At 36.9% G+C, this 23,005-nt stretch overlaps 1 pseudogene; it reads right to left on the bottom strand.

The window, feature by feature from the left end:
• Window positions 1–13,024: 13,024 nt before the first annotated feature.
• On the bottom strand, window positions 13,025–22,741 carry LOC143539657 (cyclin-dependent kinase B1-1-like; annotated as a pseudogene).
• Window positions 22,742–23,005: the final 264 nt, after the last annotated feature.

The raw sequence follows: 23,005 nt of genomic DNA, 5'->3' as shown, positions 1-23,005 counted from the left end.
TGGTCATTATGAATAATGGAACAGTTTTGGACTATTTGGTTGACAGTTATAGAGTTACCGTTAGCGAGTTCTATAGTATAGGGATTTGTTAGTTCACTAACTGGCATATTACCCAGGGATATAAAATTAGTGGAAACAAAGCTTCTATCGGCACCCGTGTCAAATAATACAGAAGCATATTGATCAGAAACAACAAATGTACCTGTTACTACATTTGGGTCTTGTCGTGCTTCTCCTGACCCAATTACAAACGCGCGTCCTCTAGGCGCATTTGAAGTCGATGCTTGGTTCAGTCTAGCAACTGCTCTTGGATTCAACTCGGGGCAATTTCTTCTAATATGATCTGTACTGCCGCATTCATAACAGGCACGGTAGGTTGTTGCGGCTGAAGTCTGTTGTATAGGTTGTTGGTGGATTGGCTGAGGTCTGGGTGGCGGTGGACGACTAGGTTGAATTGTTTGGGTTGATCGGTTCACAATTTCTGTACCTGCTTTGCAATTAGGGGCATAATGCCCAGTTCGCCCACATTTCTGGCATACCGGGAATCTGCATTCTCCCACATGATGGTAATTACAGTTATCGCACTTTGGCAAGGGTCCCTTATACCTGTCCTGCTTCGTATCAGAACCAGTTATAGCATAATTTCTTATTGTCGGACGTGCACGCTTGCTTGATTGTCCTCCTTGTGTTCTCGTCCCGTAATCGGTTCGTTTCATACCCACTGATTCTCCAGACTTTCTCAATACTCCACTCCTTACCAAGTCAAAAGTTACAATGCCGGCTTGAGTCACGGCATTCTCAAATGATGTATGACCAGCAGAGTTCACCAAACACCTCACTTCCGGGGCTAAACCCCAAATATAACGTTTAACTCGTTTGTCTTTGGGAGTTACTAACCATGGTACTAAGCGAGCCAGTTCATTGAAGCGGTTGGTATACCCCAAATGATCAGCTCCTTTCATTTCTAAGTTCCAAAGTTCATGTTCTAAACTTTGTATTTCGTTCTTTGGGCAAAAATGTTCTAGCATCAATGTTTTGAGTTCGGCCCATGACATGCGATTAACCATATCTTGCCCTTTTATCTGAACTGTAGTGTTCCACCACATCAAAGCGTGATCCGTAAATGTAGAGGCAACATACTTAACAATGTTTTCGAGTGGACAATTACTGATATTGAGGACGGATTCAGTCTTTTCGATCCATTTGATTAACCCATTTGGCCCTTCAGTGCCCTTAAAATCAATCGGTTTACAGGCCATAAAGTTTTTAATCGAATATTCTATCCGAGGGGGATTAGGGTTGTTATTGTTATTGTTTGGGTTCGGTGGAAGATTATTGTTGTTGACATTATTTGTATCCGGTGGGGGATTATTGGCATTGGGAAGGGCATTTGTATTAGGTGGGGGAATGTTATTTGTGACAGTTTCCGTGTTGTTTGGGGGAACATTATTGATTGCTTGTTGGGTTGTTTACATATTAGCATTTACCCCGACAGTTACTTGTGTTACGATAAGTGGGATTACTGCCTGCATTTTCCGAGCAATCATCTCGGCTATTTCCGCCTCAGTCATAGGATTTGCTTTCTTTGGGGCCATTCTATAATGTTAAAAAAATATAAGCCAATTAATACTAATTCCAGTCTACGTCACTGTGTAATAATAATCACAATAAATGTTGTACAGGTAAACCAGATAACATACTGACATTTCACAAATTGTTCTGTACATTGATAATAAAAGGTACATAGACTTAGCCTGATAAAGGCCAGTACTTGCATGTATATATCAAAACCTGTCACTAAGTGACTGTTAGACTTAACCCTGTAAGGGTCAGTGCTTGTAATATTATACAAAATCGTGTCCCATGTTAACATAACTTATTACTATATGCATACATGGAGTATCAAAAGATCACGTACACATATCTGTAACATCCTACATCTACCCGTACAAACGATAGACTAACCACAAACATAAAAGCAACAACACCATAATCATCCAGTAACAATTCCACAGTCAAACGGTCACCCTATCCAAACACCAACGGTGGTAGGCATCTGACTGCTGCAAGTTCAGTACTATCTGCTGTAACGTCGATAAGCACTGGGTCACATCCCTCCTTTCCTGGTTAATGTTAGCTATAGCTATCGAGTGATCTATCACAGGATCAGTCAAGACAGCCATCCAGGAGTTGTTTCCTACGTTTGGGAGGTCAGCGCGAGGAGTAGGTATACTTAACGAACGGGAAGATGAAGTATCCGCCCTAGGACGTGAAGGTCTTCCCCGGTAGTGGGTAGATCTGAATGGAATCGAGGTAGGGTCAATCGGAGTTACCCGAATACGAGCAGTCTGTCGGACTCGCGCAGTAGCTGAAGTCGTCGGCGACACATGGATAGGTGGAGTAGGTGATCTAGCTACTCTAGCAGGTGAATGGTACTGACTGGTAACTTCATCTTGGCCTCTGCGTTGTGACCTGGGTGGGTAGCTATCACATCTGTAACCGGACTGATCAGGGACATTGCTGGGTAGCTCTCTACAAACAACATCCTCTTCCACTTCTTCATCATCTTCTTCCGGTTCATCTTCTGGGTCCTCCTCCTCTGGTTCCTCCTCCTCAACAGAGATTATTGGTTCTTCTTCCGGTACATAGTTGTTATTCCTTGCCATACCTCTGCACAAAGGTTAGTTATAAAAATAATATTTATTGCTAGCGCTAACTATTGTCGGGAAAATTAATTAATTAAGCCCAATTTAATATTAATTATATTAGAATATAATATTAGTTTTATTAAAATTTTAATTTTAATTATTATTAGAATTAATACTGAATATAAATGAATATAATATTCATAATAAAATTTACCGCCATCAACAGTATCGTACGTATACGTATTTATACACCTTGATTCAGATAAGCACGTATGAATGTTACATATATATATATATATATATTCACACCTTACCTTTTATACACATATGTTGCCATTTTTACCTAACCACGCGTTCCGCGACTTCTCCCCGAATTCCCTCGTACAAGAAAGTCTGTAATTATGTTCTAGACCACAATAACTCACTTTCCCTACAAGTTCATCCCGGCATCCATCAGTATATAATATTAATTTATTATTTAATTATTTTCCCAGAGTTAATCGAGCCTACAGTTATATGGTACCCTAAGGGATAACCTAATCCTTTATATCCAATGGCTTTGATACCAACTTCTGTCACACCCCGACTAGCACAATGCGGAAGCGTAAAACGGAAATGTAACATACACGTCTGGTATCAACAACATTGTTTATAAAGACACATTACAAACTAATTTACAATATATTACATTTCATTGTTCTAACATTGTTTTACAGTCTAGGTGTTATAAACAAAACTAGCTCATTAATTATACGGTTTTACTTCTAACACCCTTGTTTCTATTCACATAGCATCAACCACACACCTTGAGCAAGTAACAGATCACCAAATCATTCCGATTTAGGTACACCTGAAAAACATTTTAAAACGGGTCAACTACTAGAGTTGGTGAGCTTCACGAGTTTCAAGAAAACAGTTATGAATATTCACAAGTTAACACTTGTAATCATGATATAAGTATGTACGTATGTAAATGATGTAATTATGCTAAGCTACAGTGAAGCCTTGACTGTATGTGTTGCGTGCATTCATTTCCCACGCTCAATCAACCACTGTGGCTCCCCTTCCGCCCACAACATGCCCCAGTAGCTATGTCTAACACTACATAGCCTGTATATATAAGTATGGTCATGTGCAAACGGCGCTATGTGACACGGCAACTAGGTCGATGCCGTTTAGGTTTGTCAAACCAATAGTACTACTCACAAGCCACCGGCTCGAAGTTAATCACTGTGTTAGTGGGGACTTTCGTGTGTTAGCACTTAGATAATTCACATCAGTACATGTTTCAGGTATGTATATGTAATCAAACATGCTTTTCACCCCAAAAGTTCGTAAAACAGTTCAGAAGTGGGTCATTAAACTCACAGTTTAGTAGATAATCAGTAGCACGTCGGTTCGAGGTTCGTGTAACGTGTAATCACAGTTTCCTATAATCAATATTATAATATTATTAATATTTTAATATTATTATAATCTCAATACTAAACTGGGCTATATAACTAATCTGGTTATAGCTGGAACGCCCAGAAAGTGGCAATAGGCTTAGGTTGTGATGTTATTCAATGTTTAATACTTAAAACTGAACTTGGCTCCGATTCCCGTTTTCCCAGCTGGGGCAAGTTGTTCGGTTACGCGTTCTGAAAACAGCTATGGGGAAATAAGTTTGGGTAAATGTATTGGTTACTAAAATGATTAGGTTATAAAGAAAGATCACATGTAGGGGTCCCGGATTAGCTACGGGGCCCGTTTCCGTCTATTCAGTTTGATTTAAGAAGAAACGCGCACAATCTATCTAGATTGTCCAGATTTCTCATAGAAAGGTTCATTTTTACTTAATTAATCCAGAAATATGATTTTGATCACTTTTGGTGTTTTGATATTCCCGCAGGTTTGTTAATCGCGAACTTGCCGGTTTTTATAAAAACTGAATTTGTTTAATCTTCAAATTAGCATAATTAATTAATCGTTAATCATTAAATTATGAAAATTTAGCCACTTATCAATTAAAATATTTAGATTTTATAAAAATATTTCTGGAATTATTTACTGATTTATTAATTTATAAAAATTCATTTTATCGGCTATATTTCGCCTAAAAATCGTCCGTTTATCCCAAAAAATTTCCAAAAATTCCACAAAAATTCCTGAATACTCAAATTATGTCCCAAAACAACCTGTATCAGTTCCAGAATGTTAAAAGCTCGTGCAATATTCTTTTCGGCCCAAATTCGGCTATAAAAATTCACACGAACGCATAAGTACAAAACATCCTTAGACTTCTCCAAATGATCCCAAAATTTATATGTGATCAAATTACATTAAATCTGAGTTCCCAGAAAAATTTCATAATTTTTTAATCATTTTAACTATTTTTCCCCATTAAACGTCCCAATTCGGTAATAAATTCCCCAAAATTACCAAATTTGAACAGGAACTCAATGATATGGTTCCTGATGTCCCTACAAAATTTCAATGCCTAACAATATGCACATCACAACCTTAACCTAAACAGCCCGTAAGCGAGTGTTTCGGCATTACCTTAGCGGTTTTGGTTCGTTTCCCCGCCTTTCCAATCAATTTTTCAAGCTCTTGTGCTCCTATGTAGGCTAGATACAATTTCTATATCACAAACCAAGCAAGTTTCATCAATAGAACAACCCTTTAACTTAGGGTTTCGGCTAGGGTATAAAAACGAACTTTTGAACCGTAAAAATGCCGTATCAACCCTTTAATCCGTGTTTATGGCCAAAAAAACTATCAAACAAGGTTCCTTACCATGTGTATGATGAAAACATGTTTATGGACCATTTTTAGAGTTTTTACATGGTTAGGAATGATTTTTACTAATTAAAACATGTTTATATGGTGTTAATCAAGGCTAAACAAGTATAAAAGTTGCTTATTTAAGTTGTTACCCTAGGGTTTTGGAAGAAATCTGGAGATTTTGTTTGCAGCTGCTTGGACTTCAAATTTTCGTTAATTGGAATGCATAAAAATGCTTAAGAGTTAGGTTTTTATAAAAAAAAATGGGGGTGGGGTATGCTGGCCGATCGAAAGCCTCATGGGCCCATTTTGGCCCAAGTTTCTGATTTTTCAAGCCCAAATATGAAAAGCCCGATCCAAATTTAGTTCGGGTTCGGTTTTTGGTGCGAAAAACTTATCGGGTGCGTCAAACAGTGCGAAAACGAGTGTTTTTCGGCTAGTTTTGTGTAAAATTATAAAAACATCCTATATGTTTTTAAAAATCAAAAATATTTTCACGGATCGCTTAAAACATTTCAACTAAGTGTTTGGTAAGTCTTTTTCGGCTTAACGGATAATACAATGCTTGGTTTGTAACTATCTTTCGCGTTTAAATCCATAGCGGGTAGTTAAACGAGCATGTTTTCGTTTAACTTGTTTGCTATCGAACTAAGGCCATATTACTAATATTTTAGCTTATATTAAACGTATAACACTTATAGATGCCCCCCCGGGATATCTGGGTCATAACCAGACCCGTTCGGTTAATCGTTTGATTGTTACGTTTACGCGTTTATTTGCTTAATCGATAAATACGTACTGAGGTGTACCTTGTTTTGGCTCAAATGTCACAGTTTGAGAGTTCCATAAATCCATTGTAAAACAGCCGCATCAATTTTCTTTCAAGAAGAATAATCTGTGGACGTTTTCTCGGGTGCCGGCGAACGGTCGATGTGGTTAAGCACATTGTACCCGATGGCATAAACCTTGAAAAGTTTGACCCATGTAGGGTATGTGACTACGGTACCGTCAAGAGGAGGAACCTTGTGTTGGATGTTCGTGATGGTGTAAACGAGGTGAAGGAGCTATGGTTTGGGGTCAGATTCATCACCCATGATGGTGAGAAATTGGCTGGAAAATAGTGAAGGAAGGATGGAGGCGTGATCGAGATCAGGCCGTGGGGTATGATACCGTGTAAAATAACATAATTACTTGATTTCATTGAATATTGTACAAACTATAAATATACAAATTGATGAGTGAAATCAGGAGAATACTTTGGAAAGACAATCAAACATAAACTAACAAATATTCACAAAATAATTATGATATAAGTGCCAAAAATAAACGTAGATATTTTCGGCTTAACAAGGACAACCAGCCTGAAACCAAATTTCACAAAAGTCAAAGGGACCGTGGACCGATGATCGGTATTTTGGGTTGGCGTGGGTTGGTGAGTCGGTTCATCAATTTTTTTGGTTAATTTGTTGTGTGACATTATTAATCATAAATATTTTTAGTAAGGTTTTGTAAAAGTATTTCGCTTTAACAGCACTAATGTGGATGATTAATTTTAATGAAAGTTGATAATTATAATTAGTTTTTGATGGATACAGATTAGTAATGAAAGATCAAATGCATATAGTTTATAAACCTTTGGAAGAGGCATCAGATGAAGATCTAATGTGAGTCTTTAATCTTTTAGTACTTTTTTCTTTCAAACAAAATTAAATTATATCTTTGTTAAATGTTAGTTTTTCATTTATAGACAAGTAGTGATGTGACTACAAGCATACTTGGTTTGATGATCTGTCGCCAGCAGGTAATTAATTCTTTTTGTACACATGTCCAACTGTTGGTCAAATCTTTTTTATTTGGTTGCATTATTGTAGGCTATGAAAATGATGCTAAACTAGACTAGAGGCGGCCATATATTTCAATACGTATTTTATACGGACACTCAACAAATTGCTAAAACACCGCTCAATACGCCGCGTATAGAGCTATACGCGACGTATTGAGCGGTGTTTCTAGAAAACACAACCAATTTTGTCTTATTATGTTTTTTTATTTATTTTTTGTTTTTTATTTTGTTATTATTGTTATTGTTATTTATCATTATTATCATTATATATTAATTATTTATTTAATATTTAATATTATTTCAGTGAAAACAATTAACACATATATATATACAAAAAATCATTGTTATATTGATAAACTGTACAAATAAAAGAAAATATGACAACTAGAACATAAAAATCTACGACAGGAAGTCGTCCATGTTCATGCCCAAGCCGTCGTCGTGGCCCCGCCAACGTCGGTGTCGTCCTCTCCCATGAGCCTAGAGCCCAAACCGTCGGCGGCATCCACGTCATCGCCCCGGCCGCGTCTCACGCCAGACGTGCTCGCCTCGTTGTCAAAACTGGGGGGTGGCGGTGGCACGGTGTACTACTGACCAGACAGCTCCGCTACCAGACTGCTAACAAGCAGTCGATCTGGCGCAACATCTGGAACATCCGCCAGTCGATCTGGCATGACATTTGCCTCATCCCCGACTCAAGGGCCTCCAACCTAGCGTCAGTAGCGGGACCCAGACGCATCGCGCGATATGTGCGTGGAAGGTGCTGCGTCGGCCCCTAACAACAAAACAACAGAAATACGTTTAATATGAAGATGAATTAAAAGAAACGATAAAACGATAATATATTAAAACGTACCTGAGATGAGCCCGGATCCTCACGTCCGTTACCACCGTCGTCACCATCCCCGCCGGCCCCCTCCCCCGCATCGACAAGCTCATGGACAAGCTCCACCTCCTGTGCCGCGACCGGGGGAGGCTCGAATAAAGGCGTCGGGACGTAAGGCACACGTGCCCTCGCCCCCGCCACCAGTCGGTCGTACGAGCCATTGGGCCCGGGGAACGAACGCACAATATGCATGCCGCCGCAATGGATGCGGTCCAGCGCGCTCGGAGGGGTCGAATCGATACGTAGGCCGTCCAATAGGGCTCCATGGCCCAGAGATATCGCAAGTTGGGTGAAGTACCCACCACCCATCAAGGACCGTCATGCCTGCCTGAACTGATATGTGACAAAATAGTTTGCAAACCCTTTAGCGAGGTTGCAGTGCGTGTGTGTCAGCAGACACCTAAAAAAAACAGGTCGCGCAGGCTGCATTGCTCCGCGCCCTGATTGCGACCCGCGATGGACGTCGCAATCAGCCTGTGTAGATACCTGTGTAATATAAGATAATATAATTTATTGACAATTATATTATATTATATTATATTATATTATATTATATTATATTATATTATATTATATTATATTATATTATATTATATTATATTATATTATATTACGCAACAATACAATACATTTTAAGAATGTACCTATGCAGCGGGTCCCTAATAGCCGAGACCTTGGACTTGGTGTCCAAGGGCCTATCCCCGAAGTCCTGATCGCTGATGGCCCTCCGCCATACCCGCAGGTCGTCCTCCGGCATCTGGTGGATCCTCTTCGTGTATATCGGGCTGGTCACCTACTGCTCGGTGTATAAGCCCAGAGCAACCGCGAACTCCTCCATGGAGAGATGGACGTCCTGCCCGAACATGCGAAAGGAAACCTCCGACTGTGTCGTATCGGCGCCTGGCACCCTCATCGGAGTCTTGGGCGTACCAGACACACGGGGCCTACAATAATATAATATAATATAATATATCTATACGCGGCGTATAAGGTACGAGTTGACAACTAAGCCCAGCTTTTGCAGGTTAGGTTGTCATCAAACTAATACGCCGCGTATAGATCTATACGCGGCGTATTAGTGAGCTTTTCTAGAAGCCCACCAGTTTGTCTTATTATGTTTTTTGTTTTTTTCTTTTCTTTTTTTTATGTTATTTATTGTTATTTATAATTATTATTATTAACATTATTTTATTTATGAATAACATATTATTATTCACAATTCGGCAAAAAGCGTACAGTTACAGGGCTTATATGGGAAAATTGACATTGCGAAACGACCCCTCGATTTATTGGCTGCTATCGTTATGGACAGCTTGAATCAGTTACAGTGATTACCTTGGGAAAAACTGACAGTACCAAACAAACCCTTTCTTGGATGCTCTCGGTATCGGCATCTCAAATCTGCCTCTTCGATATCTTCAAACTCCAACAGTCTTGACCTTCGGCCACCACCGGCAACCGTAGTTGTGTTCACTCAAACATATATCAGTCTCACTAAGCTTAAGCTTAGGGTTATTATTATTTTTATTTTTAGTTGGGGGTATTCTAAGTTGATCATATTGCGTACATTAAAGAATTATCGGCTTATATATATACATACATACATACATACATACATACATACATACATATATATATAGTAGATGTGCGGTATAACATTCATTGCGCCGACATAACCAGCACGAGATCGAGATATTAGTTTGATGAGTTTGAATCTCTCGGATCCGCGGTATCTGCTAACAACAGCGATAACGGGAGCCCATACTTTGGACAGGTAAGTGGAAATTCGGTCATTGCTCCAACTTAACGAGCACCAGACTGAGATATTAGCTCGGACTTACCTGAACCGGTTGACACGTATGCTGACATGGATTTAGGCTCGGTGTTGACGCTGATATTAGCACGTTTGCTTAAAGCTTTCGTGTTCACTGGCATAATACACAATGAAAGCACAAACTCAAACAACAATCCATACAATAGTAATTCTCTTCATTATTTTTCTCTTCTTCTTGTTTGAGTGGTCGTTGAAGAGAATTGTTATTGTATGGATTGTTGTTTGAGTTTGTGCTTTCATTGTGTATTATGCCCGTGATAACGAAAGCTATAAGCAAACGTGTTGATATCTGTGTCAACACCGACCCTAAATCCACGTCAGGATACGTGTCAACCGGTTCAGATACGTCCGAACTAATATCCCAATCTAGTGCTCGTTATGTTGGAGCAATGACCGAATTTCCACCTATCTGTCCAAAGTATGGGCTCCCATTATCGTTGCTGTTAGCGGATACCGCGGATCTGAGAGATTCAAACTCATCAAACTAATATCTCTATCTCGTGCTGGTTATGTTGGCGCAATGAATTCTTATACCGCACATCTACTATACATATGTATGTATATATAAGCCGATAACTCTTTAATATATGAAAGATGATCAACTTAGAACACCCCCAACTAATCATAAAAATAATAATAAGCCTAAGCTTAAGCCTAGTGACGACTGATATGTGTTTGAGTGAACACAACTACGGTTGTCAGTGGTGACCGACGGTCAAGACAGTTGGAGTTTGAAGAAATCGAAGAGCCAGATTTGAGATGTCGATAATGAAAGCAGCCAAGAACTTGAAAGTTCGTTTGGAAATGCCAGTTTTCCCAAGTAAGGCGCTGTAACTGATTCACGATGCCCATAACCAAACCAGCCAATAATTTAAAAGTTTGTTTCGCACTGTCAATTTTCCCAAATAAGTCCTCTACTAAACGCCATTTGTCAAGTTTCGAATAATAATATGTTATTGATAAGTAAATAATATTAATAATAATCATAATCATAAATAACATTAATAATAACAAGAGAAGAGAAAAGAAAGAAAGAAAAAAGAAAAAAAACCATAATAAGACAAAACTGGTGAACTTTTCTAGAAAAACTCACTAACATAACTAGCATCCGTTTGATATAATACAATATAACATAATATAATATAATACAATATAACATAGTGTAATATAAGATAACATAACATAATATAATATAATGTTATGTTATGTTATGTTATGTTATACTATATTGTACAATCTGCTCTAAGAACGTACCCCCGAACGTCTTGTGTCGGTGCCTAACACCCGCATCTGAATCTCTGGCGTACATCAGGTACCTAATAATAATAATATTTTAATACTAAGAATAATATAAAAATTAATATTTTAATACTAATAAGTATATGTTTAAATAATATTATTTTAATAATAATAATAGTATTTTAATAAATACAATAACAATATTTTCATAATAATATTTTGAAAATATTATTATTATTAAAATAATATTATTTTAATAATAATAATAGTATTTTAATAAATACAATAACAATATTTTCAATACAATAACAATATTATTATTATTAAAATAATATTATTTTAATAATAATAATAGTATTTTAATAAATACAATAACAATATTTTAATACAATAACTTATTAGTATTTTAATAAATACAATAACAATATTATTATTATTATTAAAATAATATTATTTTAATAATAATAATAGTATTTTAATAAATACAATAACAATATTTTCATAACAATAATATTTTAATAATAATATTAATATTTTAATAGTAATAGTATAATAAAAAATTTAACAATAATGGTAACAGTACGGGAAATCTATTTTAAGTTTGGGAGGCTCGGTGAACTAGGGTTACCGTAAAACAGTTCAGGCTCATATAGGTGGTGTCTACATAGTAGGCATGGTGTAGTATAACAGTCGGTGCCTAGATAAATTTCAAAACTAAACCAGTCACCAAAAATCTCTGTCCTAACATGTACAACTCTGTCCTAACATGTACTAAATAAAGATAAAGCGAAACCTGGTTTAAGTCCGACTGACCGTTAGTGCCGTCCGGCATCTCCTCGTCCGACTCCGGAAATATATGGTGGTTGGTATTGGTTGAATGAAGAGGGTGAGGGTGAGGGTGGGTGAGATAAAAAAAAATAAAAGAGAAAGGATGGAGAGGGAGGGGAGGGAGCCGGGCTCCAATAATATACAAAACCCAATGCGCCGCGTATAGGGTTATACGCGGTGTATTAGGGTATGATCCGATAACCCTATGACAAAGACAGGCTAGGATGTCAAATCGTACCATAATACACCGCGTATAGCCCTATACGCAGCGTATAGGGTGGTGTGGAGGTGTCCCTAGCAGGACCCTTTCAATATTGATGGAGCCGCTTCAGATGGAAGACCAGTGTGTGTTTGTGTTTATTTCCTTCTGCTTATAGTTTTGAAAAATTCAATTATTGTATGTAAAAGATATATTATAAAGCATAAGTAATTAGCTTATCTTTGGTTTGTTTAGGTTGCTGCATATGAGGCAACTAAACACAGTGTGGCGCATTTAACAAAATCATTACAGACAATGATTATAATTAACGAAACTTTTGAGAAGTTTGATGATGTTTACGTTGTTTCTATTTCTAGTTTTAAGTTTTAACTCCATTTTACTTTTTAATATGGTTCAGGAAGTTCAGAAAGTATGTGTTTTTTGTTTTAGTGGTTCATGGGCTTTACGTATAATTTGCATAAGCTACATGTTTGATAAGTGATGCTTCTTTGCTCTATAATTCCCATGTTTTGCTAAGTTTTAAACAGATTAACTATCAAGTTAATTTGATCCGTTGACCAATTGAGGATAAACCATAATGTAAACGACTCATTTGGATGTCAAAAAAGCCAAACCAGACAAAAAATTTTATGCAACACAAACTGATCCAATCTACTGATGAGAAAACATAATGTTTGTAATCACATAAGGGAATGCAAGTCAAACGGTATAAAATCAGTATATCACCAAGATGATGGACCTTACAATCAAACACCAAACTTTAGAATTGCGATTGGTCAAGGCTAGCAAAGTACGGATGCTCCATGGCACACGTGGCTGTAAACCTTTTGGAAGGGTTATATATCAACATTTTCTGAAACAAAAATCACAGACGTTAGCAATTTTTTACTCAACTCAAAGCACTGTTATTATGTTTATGAAGGAAACCTACTGATAGGAGGTCCATCCCATCAGGTCCCAACAATGGAGCAAGGTGTTCCAAACTCTGAGGCTGCTGCCAATTATAAAACCCCGCCAGTTGGCTAGGCTGGTCACCCCTGGCAACACTTCTTCAGTAGGGGTCCCAAGCAACCTGCAATTCGATGTAAGATCACACATTAAATTACTGCTTTGAGAAACCAATTGAGATTCCAACTATCATGTTTGGTTGAAGAAAAACCTGAATATACAAGTCAATTGTCCAGCCGCAGATCTGCCTTCAAACAAAACTTTTCCAGTTGACATTTCAGCTGTACAAAATTGCAATCCATATTAGTAGCCGCACTAAAATCAAGAAACAAATCTGAACATCTAGATTTCACAACAAACCAGGAGGAAAGATACTTTAATATTAATTAGCAAAAATAACCTAATATGGATGTCATGCAATTTCAAAACTAACCAAATAACATCCAGATCTTCACAATTAAAATAAACAAACTCAGGAGGAAAGATATTTTAATATTAGCAATTATATATAGCCTAACTAGTTTTTTTCCTCGCGCGTCACTCTTGTTTGTGTGCCGATTACTTATCGGTCATGTATACATTAAATTAGTGCTTTTCGATCCTCTTAATACGAATCTAATCTTCAGTCGCTATGGGCTGCTATCCATTTAATCCAAGCTCTTAATAAGTCCACAACATAATTTCATTCCTCATAACAAATCGTTTAACAATATACTTCAATTTGTTTCCAGTTGAGCAATGAACTAAACATTTTGAATGCAATCGATTTAAGAATTTCCTTTTAACTCAGTTTCAAATTGAGCAATGAACGAAGCAATCTGAATCAAACTAGCAAGTTCATCTGATAACTAACAACTTGAGTCAACTTGCAAGTTCATCCAGTTAGCTAACAGCATTTACAACTGGAAAAAGAATCATAAATCCTAGATACCTAAATTAGCGAAGAGCAGTTGCAGTTTCCATCTCCGATTAACTAATCATAAACCCTAGATACCTAAATTAGCTCTAACAAAAACGAATTTGTATTCAACACTAATCAAATCAATATCAACCATAATTAACCTAATATGAAAATGTCAAAACCTAAAATTACAATCCAGAAGTGTAACACTATATAGAATCAATCTGATCTGATCTTTGGATGGCATGCAACTGAAAGATTAACCGATTCAATAATAATATCAACAATACTAACCTAGGTAATACGGATTAACACACAAATAACAAGCGCAAATAGAAATAGATTTACCAAAGATACAGGCAACCGACCACATATCAACCCCAGTGAAGTACTCCTTGGATCCCAACAGGATCTCGGGAGCTCTATAGTGAAGCGTAACGAGCTGCAAATCAAAACGTCTAATTAGATTTTTCACTTAAAATGAATATGAAGGAGACCGAACCGAACCTCGGGAGAATAACTTTCATTAGGAACAGTAGAAGACCTGGCGAGACCAAAATCTGCAATCTTCAGAATCTCGTTCGTCTGCTGAATCAACAAGTTTTGGGGCTTGAGATCACGGTGAAGAACACCGTGTCCATGGCAATGAGCAACACCTTTAAGCAACTGGAAAAGAAATCTCTGGACGTGATTGGGGCCAAGGGGACGAGAATCGATGAGATCAGTATCGAGGTACTCTAAAACAAGGAAAACCGTGGCTCTGCCTTCTTCGTCGCGTTGGTGTCCAACGCTGTCAAGATGAACGATGTACAACAAACCGGAGAGCAGCTTGAGGATGCCTATCTCACGGATGGATATGCCTGATTCGCCAAGCTCCGGCGGGATTTCTTTCAATGCTACGAGTTTACCGGATTCATCTATCGCTTTGTATACTTTGCCATACGAACCTCTGCCTATCTCTTCAACCTCTTCTGTGTAACTGCCTGCCATGGCGGAATTATCGGAATTTGAAACTGAAACCAAAAAATTGAACAAAGTTATTATTATTATTATTAACAACAACAACAAATACTAATCGGAACTCTAAATTGACTTAGACTTGACCTGATACAAGTGATTACAGAACCAAATTGCAAGAAGAAAGGAATGAGAATTTTGGTTGTGAATGATCAACCTCCTAACGACTTGAAACAGTGTTAACCAACTGTAACTGTAATTGTAATTGATTGTGCACAATTTAATTTTGCTTCACTTTCCTATTTTACCCTTGTTGCTACATGTTTTTAGTTATTATAGTTTGGTGAAATTATTTTTGAGAAAATTTACAGTTCAATCTATCTTCAGCGTATTTGAATTCCTCTGTTAACTTGATTTTGGCAAATCAAGGGGTTTACTTAGGAATGATTTTGAGATAATTCGGTGGTGGTGCATCCTTCAGCGACCTTGACCATTGTAGCCTAACCCTTATGTAACTGTTGCCTTCAAAATCGTTGTCTTTTTGGTCCCTTATTCTTCGAGAAAATTCCTTACGAAAACAAATTACAAGTTTTAGGTATCAGTCATAAATATTTCCAAAAATATGTATTATAAACTAGTCGTGACAAGTAGATTATGTTCACGCACAAGTAGTTTACAAAAGCGATTAAAATATGCCATGCGGCCATAAACTAACCGTGACGAATACGTTCACTAACCATTTAGTCGCCACGACTAAAGAAGTTGCTGCCTCATAATCAACGTCCACGAGTACTACACAAATCGTTTAGTCGCGACGAGCAAATTACAACTTTTCGAGACATGAGTAGTTTACTAAACTAACCATCACGAATTGTTTTGTTTACCAAAGACATCGAATCAGTTAGTTTTACAAGAAACTGACTGGACCGGTTAGTTTGAAAGCTCCATTAGTTATTACGAGTAGATCTTGGTCAACGACTAGTTCTTCTTGTATACATTTCCTATACGAGTAGTTTATTATCAATTAACTCGTCGCGACTAGTTTGACCTTACAATCTACTCATGGCTTCTCGTTTTAGCGATAATCCGGTTTAATTTAATGAAAAATTAACAAATATTGTGTAACCCCTTATTTTTATGTCATTTTTATAATATGGTTTGGCACTTGAAAACTAGTTTGACTACATGTTTAATTTGATTTGAAATACATAGTAGCGGTGAACATTGGATTGCTCTATGATTAGCACATGCAACATGACTTATTATACATGTCGCGCATTATTGCTAAACTCGTGAATTAAAATGACACTTATATTTGATTATAAGTCACCAACAAGTCGTTGTTCAACTCGGTCAAACTTAGTCAATGGTCAGCCTAGTCAACCTTTTGGTCAAAGCTCAACAAAAGTTGGACCTTTTGGTCAAAAGGCTAACAAAAGTCAAGCTTTTGGTCAAAGTAAAAAAAGTCAAACTTTGATCAAACACTAATAAATAATGGGATTGTTTGGATATTAGGGGTTCTAGGAACCACTACACATTTACTTTACGTACTTGTACACTTTAGGATCGTATCGGACTCTTCGCTTTAGCAGTTGACTTTGTTTCACAACCTCTCTCTTTTACTTGCTCCTTTTGAGGGAGAAAGCATGCACAAATCTTTTTGGATCTTGTAGATTGTTTTTATCGCATGTATACAGTTGACTTTGTTTTTGTCATAGCAGACAAAACTCGCAGCTAGCATCAACAACTCACAATATCAAATGAAGCATGCAAATGTTCTTGTATGAATCACACCCCTTTTAAGGGGTTTTGTAGTGACACTGACTACGCCCTGCTTGCGGTGCACGCATATAATGTATATATGTGTGAACCCTCAGGTGGGCAAAAGCGAAATTGCACTAATTTTGACGTTATTTTACCAATATCGTGAAAATAACGTTAAAAGTGGCGGAAGGTTAATCAGGCATCATGTGGTGGCGTTGATAGCCGAAAGACAAGGGTACATGCACCAATCGGTCGGTGTCCCGATGGTTGAGTGTTATGTGTCTTATGTCCAAGGCTTGATGCAAAACTACTATCGAGCCGAGGGTCTCACCGGAAGCAGCCTCTCTATCCCTATGGGGTAGAGGTAAGGCTGTCTACATCTTACCCTCCTCAGACCCTACTATAGCTTTGCTATTGGTGGGATATACTGAGTACGATGATGATGATGATGTAGTGACACAGACTGCAAATATGTTTGATAGGAATTTTGTAGTGACACGAACTGCAATAAGGCAATTCGATAATACTCAGAACTAGTAAATTACTTGCGTGTTGCGCGAGGAAATCGGCCGGCAAAACCCGAGAGTGGTAGCGGATAGTCAATGCGAATTCGGTGGATATAACTAAACCTAAAAATGTTCGTTAAATTAACATGTTAAAAAAAGTAGCAACAAAACCTGCCTGTTGGTGCCCGGGCGTTGGTAAAACCCGACGGTGAATCGACGTGAATTCGGTCAGTGTCGGTTACATTCGTTTCAGTTCAAACAACGTTTGTAAAACCCGGGTGCTGTTGGTCTTGGACGTTGAGGCGGTGAGTCGACGCGAATTCGGTTACTTTTTGTCCTGTCTGTTACGGTTTCGGTTGCATTCATTACAGTACCAAAATTGAAACAAAAAATAAAATTAAAGTTGAGGTGGACCAATGGGCTGCGTCGATAATTAAAGTCGGGTGTTGGTAAACCCGAGCGTTGTCGGTCGTGGTCGTTGAGGCTGTGAGTTTACAGGAATTTGGTCGGTATACGTCATACTCGTTACGATACCGGAACTAAAACAAAAAAAATGTTCAGTGACATTCGTCACGATACCGGAACTGAAGCGAAAAATATATAAAAATTGAGATGAGCCAATGGGGTGGCGTGATCACTAAACCCAAGCGTTGTTCAGCCCAAGCATTGTCAGTCCCGTGCGTTGAGATGGTGAGAGTACACGAATTCGGTCGGTTAAAACAAAAAAAATAACGAAAAATAAAATTAAATTAATGTTCAGTCGGTTTGGATGAATGTGGTGCCATTTGGCCCGATCAGGACCTTGCGGCACCAACATTCATCTGCGCAAGTCAGATCTTTTTATGTATCCAACACAATGTACCAGGTGCACTAATGTGGGTTCAGTTGATACAATAATTAAACCTAAAAATACAAATTCAAATTAACATAAAGTAAACTAAAATATTTAAAACAACATTTGTTCTGTTGGTAAAACCCAAGTGTTGAAGCCCGAAGGTGTAAAAACAGAGTTGAAGCCAATTCGGTCAGTACAAATTACGTTCATTATGGAATAAACAACGCTGGTAAAACCAAAACATTAAAATTTAGAAAATAAATTCGTCAAATTCACATATAAAAAGACTAACATATAAACAAATAAAATATTATAAAATGATATTTTATTCGGTTGGTAAATCCCAGACGTTTTTAGAGTTGGATTTATAATAAAAATGTTTTATAAATAAAATTTAAGTTAATCAAAACATGTTTTTAAACATATTTGATGGCTCATCAACAATGATAAATGGTAAAAGAAAAAAAAAGAAAAGGGGCCCATCAATAATGACACAAATGAAAAAAAAATTATAGAAGTTATTTCCTTTGGGTGGGAATTGAACCCGAGCCTATTCAAAGAAATACCAACTACAAAAATCACCAAAGCCAATAGGCCGAAGAGTCACTTCAATAACATTGTAGCACAAATAACTAATAGATTTGAAAATATTGGAACGTATTTCATTTTGTGACACCAACTTTCTCTTTTACCGTATATAGATAATGAACAAGTGTTTCACACACGTATAGACATCTTAAGGGAACAAGGGACAAGCAAAAGTCAAGGGTGTGGCATACCTCCCGATAGAGGGAAATGATAATAAATGGTGTCTCAGAAAGACTTCCTAGAAGAATGGGTAAAGGGTGAAGCCTCTCCCACATTCTATGTTATCATTGTTCACATTTTGGACATACAAGTAGATGTGTAGAAAGAGGCTTGCTGATGAAATGAAGAAAGTTAATTTTATGAATGTGAAGACATGCCAGTACATTGATAGTGCGTGCAGTAAGTACATGACAGGCAACAACAATATACGTTTCTTGATTTGGATGAAACGTTTCAAAATGATGTTAGATACAAGAGATGAAAAAAGACATCAAGTTAAGGGTAAAGGGGTTGTAGAAAAACATGGTTCTATTTTCTGATTTCTCATAAGAAACACAAACAGAAATGGCAAGTTTACGAATAGTGTCTCTTTAATGTGCAACTATTTAACATCTGTAACAAACATTATTAGGATATGATTGAGGCGGATGTCTTACAACCACACTCTTAATATATGTAGACATTGTATTTGCAGTTTACAGTTGTTAGATTTCATTATACAACTTTATTAATGGTAAAAAAAAAAGTCCAACTTATGAATATCAAAACAAGAGGATATAAAGTGCGTATGGTAACAAATCCAAAATCCTATCTAAGCCAGACAAACCATCTGAATTAAACCATGCAGATTCACCATTTGGTATGGTAACCCAGCTATGGGTGGGTACATCCTTGTGGATGAAGTGATGAACACAACTACTCATGTACATTAAACTTAACAACACCAGCATTTATGACCATTCTTCAAAAGATACTGCAATCACCACTACTTCGATCTATTGCATCAATAATCAACCACCTGTCACCAAAAGCCCATCTTATAAATGTAAATATATCAATTTCTTGGACTGAACCATATTTTAAAAGGTCACCTTCTTACAAGAGAATAAACATTTTGGAATGATTTCCCTAATTTAATAATCAAGAACAAAAGATTTCGACTCCAGCCTCGAACTTTACTAAAATGAAACTTGCAGCCTAAAAGAAACTTACAAGCTGAGCAGCTTTTGGGTTGTAAAACACTGAATTTTAATATTCAGTGTAGCTTATTTATTACCTTAACGGCTTGATCAGCAACTCTGCAGGCCACTCGAGCATAGAAGAACCAATTAAAATATGAGTAAGTTGATCGTTACATCTCTTAATCAAATGGGTCAACAAGTGAAAAGTCTCCAAACAGTTTATTTTGCATAATACTTAAAACCATTTTAAATAATATTAGCACAATAATTATTTAGTTGGACCGACCCATAAATTAAATAATTACCCACTTTACCTGGTCAAACTTGTAATCTTCCCAATGTCCAGTTTGGTTTGGAATTTTAACATATTACTCAAAACTATGAAAAAGAAATATCCAGCAAAAACTTCCATAACAAAATTTGACTGTTCACACAACACATGCAGTGGTGAGAGTGGCTGAAAATGTAGGGTATTCTGGCTCAGGCTTGCTGCAACTTGAAGTGGATATATCGTCTTAAAAGTAAAATTTCGATGGTACAACTAATCAATAAAACTAATTTCTTATTTAATCATGTATGCTTATTGAAAAAAAAAACCCTACATTTAATCTCTATATTAAAGCTATCAAACAGTGTTAGCCAGATATTAGAGTAAACCATTATTGTCAAATTGATAGGACACCGTAAACCAGCACTCACTAAACTTTTTTTAATTCAAAAAAATGTTGTAAAAAAAATCTTTTTTCTTTCATCACGAGTGATGGAGCAGATTCTTAATATCTTATGTTTAAAATTTGTTAACTAAAAAATCATAGATTAGGCAAAACTTTATGGAAGGTTTGGCGCTATGGGTTTCGGATTTCTTATAGTCATAGTCATGTTATTGTTGCAAATGCTATACCATGTTAATGGCTAGAAACTCAGAATGGGCACTGGTAATCAAAATGGAGCACAAACAGCGGCGATAGTGCCAAAGTCAGCAGCATTTATGGATATGGAATACTGCAGTAACGGAAAGACTAGTTGTGCCAAAGTCAGCAGCATTTATGGATATGGAATACTGCAGTAACGGAAAGGTAACTAGTTGCAAACTGGGAGAATGGTTGCTGCAGGGACAATGGAAATCAGGAAAGCCACGAATGCAATTTCATTACGTCCCACTTTTCTTTTCTCTTTTTAATTTTCTGCCCGAAAAAAATGCAATTTCTCTTTTACCCTGAGCAGGTAAAAGAATCAGGCAGAAAGTAACCCATAAGCATTAAAAAAAGAAGCATATAATCAAAAGCATTAAAATAACCAAGCACCAGCTTATGCATCAAAAGCATTAAAGATAGTTTCGCACTAATAAAAGCCAGCCAGATCAAACAATCCAACACTTCAACAAGTATCTAAGTTCACAGTTTCGTACCTTCAAAATTCAAGCGCAGAAACACGTACCTTAAATCCAAAACTTCAACAAGTATCTATGTTCATACCTTCGAAATTGTAACGTCAGAAACATGTACCATATGTCCTTAAGATAACAGCACCGGCACACAATCACTCTTCAATCCTAGAGATTCTGAAAAATATTTAAATAAAAATGTTACATGTAGCGCCTCTAAAACAAACAACTTAATACAGAGTATTGAACTCCAAAAAACACATCTTACATACCCTGTTTTCGGGATTTTCAAAAAACTCAGTAATCAAATCTCCACAATTTGCCACATTATCCTACACAGAAAAAAAAATAGACGCTATAAGCAACAGTTTAGACTATGAAAATAATGCTATGTAAATGCAAAAGCCTAACCTTATTAGCACACTCGTAAATTTCAGCGTAATTTGTACAAGGAAAGGAGCATAGCCACAAAGTAAACGCAGCCGCGACTTCATGTGTGTTATACCTTAGGAATCGATGATCTGCAAAAGTCACACACATATATCAAAACTTAAACAAATTTGGTTAATAATGAATTGTACCGACTCGGTACAATTCAACTACCGACTGTATCTAATACCAACCAGTTAATGATTGTATGACCATCCCCTTAGCTCCAGCCTGTGGCATTTGATCAGTAAATCCTAAACTCGCTTTGTGAATCAGATATTGAAAAAACGTATAGACAGTAGGACGACAAAAGTCCCAATTTAGACAGTATGCCAAACGAAGTTCCAAGGCATTCATGTCTGTATTCAAGTGAAAAAGACGAATCCAATCCTGAAGTGGGAAGTCCTCTCTGTTTATCATTTTACATGCCATTCTATAGCATGCAACAGGCAAGACATGTTTGAAATCCTCACGCAGCACATTCGCATCATCAGCTTTGGAAAATATAATATCATAATACTGCACGGCTGTTGCAGCTGTAAGCGATTCAGACTTCCAATTTTCATCAATCTGTTCAAAAGAAAAATTCAATTGATGACTTTCAAAATTCAAATACCGAATATCAAAACATAACTAACCCTCAAAATTCTGTTAACGCCAGCATTTCGAATCAATGCGAATTCATTGTTGCCATTGAGCCTTTCATAGTAAGACCTCGGCAAAACATCAAGGGATTTTCCAACTATTACGCAATACTCGAGTTGAAATTTGAAAGACTCGCATCTTGCACCCCAAATTAAAGGAGTCAAATTCTCTGTTAAAATTTAAAGATTTGTTAAAAGTAAAATTAATAACAACAACAACAACAATAATAACAATAATAATAATAATAAGTATTAATAGTAATAATAATAATAATAAGCTAACCAACATTAACAAGAAAAATAAATAATGGATAATAAGCTTACCATAGTTTTGGTCCATCTCCCTTCACCTGCATCATAGAATATAATCAGTAATCCAGGTCATGAAACAATAATTAGCCAAAAAATAAAATATAAATAACAAGCCTGATATCAGTAACAAACCTGATCCAATTTTTAATGACCTTGATCCGTATCTATCCTGAATGCCCTTTAAAGCTATCCGTATCTATCCTGAATGCCCTTACCATAGTTTTGGTCCATCTCCCTTCACCTGCATCATAGAATATAATCAGTAATCCAGGTCATGAAACAATAATTAGCC

The sequence above is a fragment of the Bidens hawaiensis genome, unplaced genomic scaffold (assembly GCF_021521415.1).
Source record: "Bidens hawaiensis isolate Kalapana, Puna unplaced genomic scaffold, B.hawaiensis_p1.1 tig00011963_1, whole genome shotgun sequence".
Classification (NCBI taxonomy): Eukaryota; Viridiplantae; Streptophyta; class Magnoliopsida; order Asterales; family Asteraceae; genus Bidens; species Bidens hawaiensis.
Note: the sequence above shows the minus strand (reverse complement) of the source record. Positions and strands in the feature narration are given on the sequence as shown.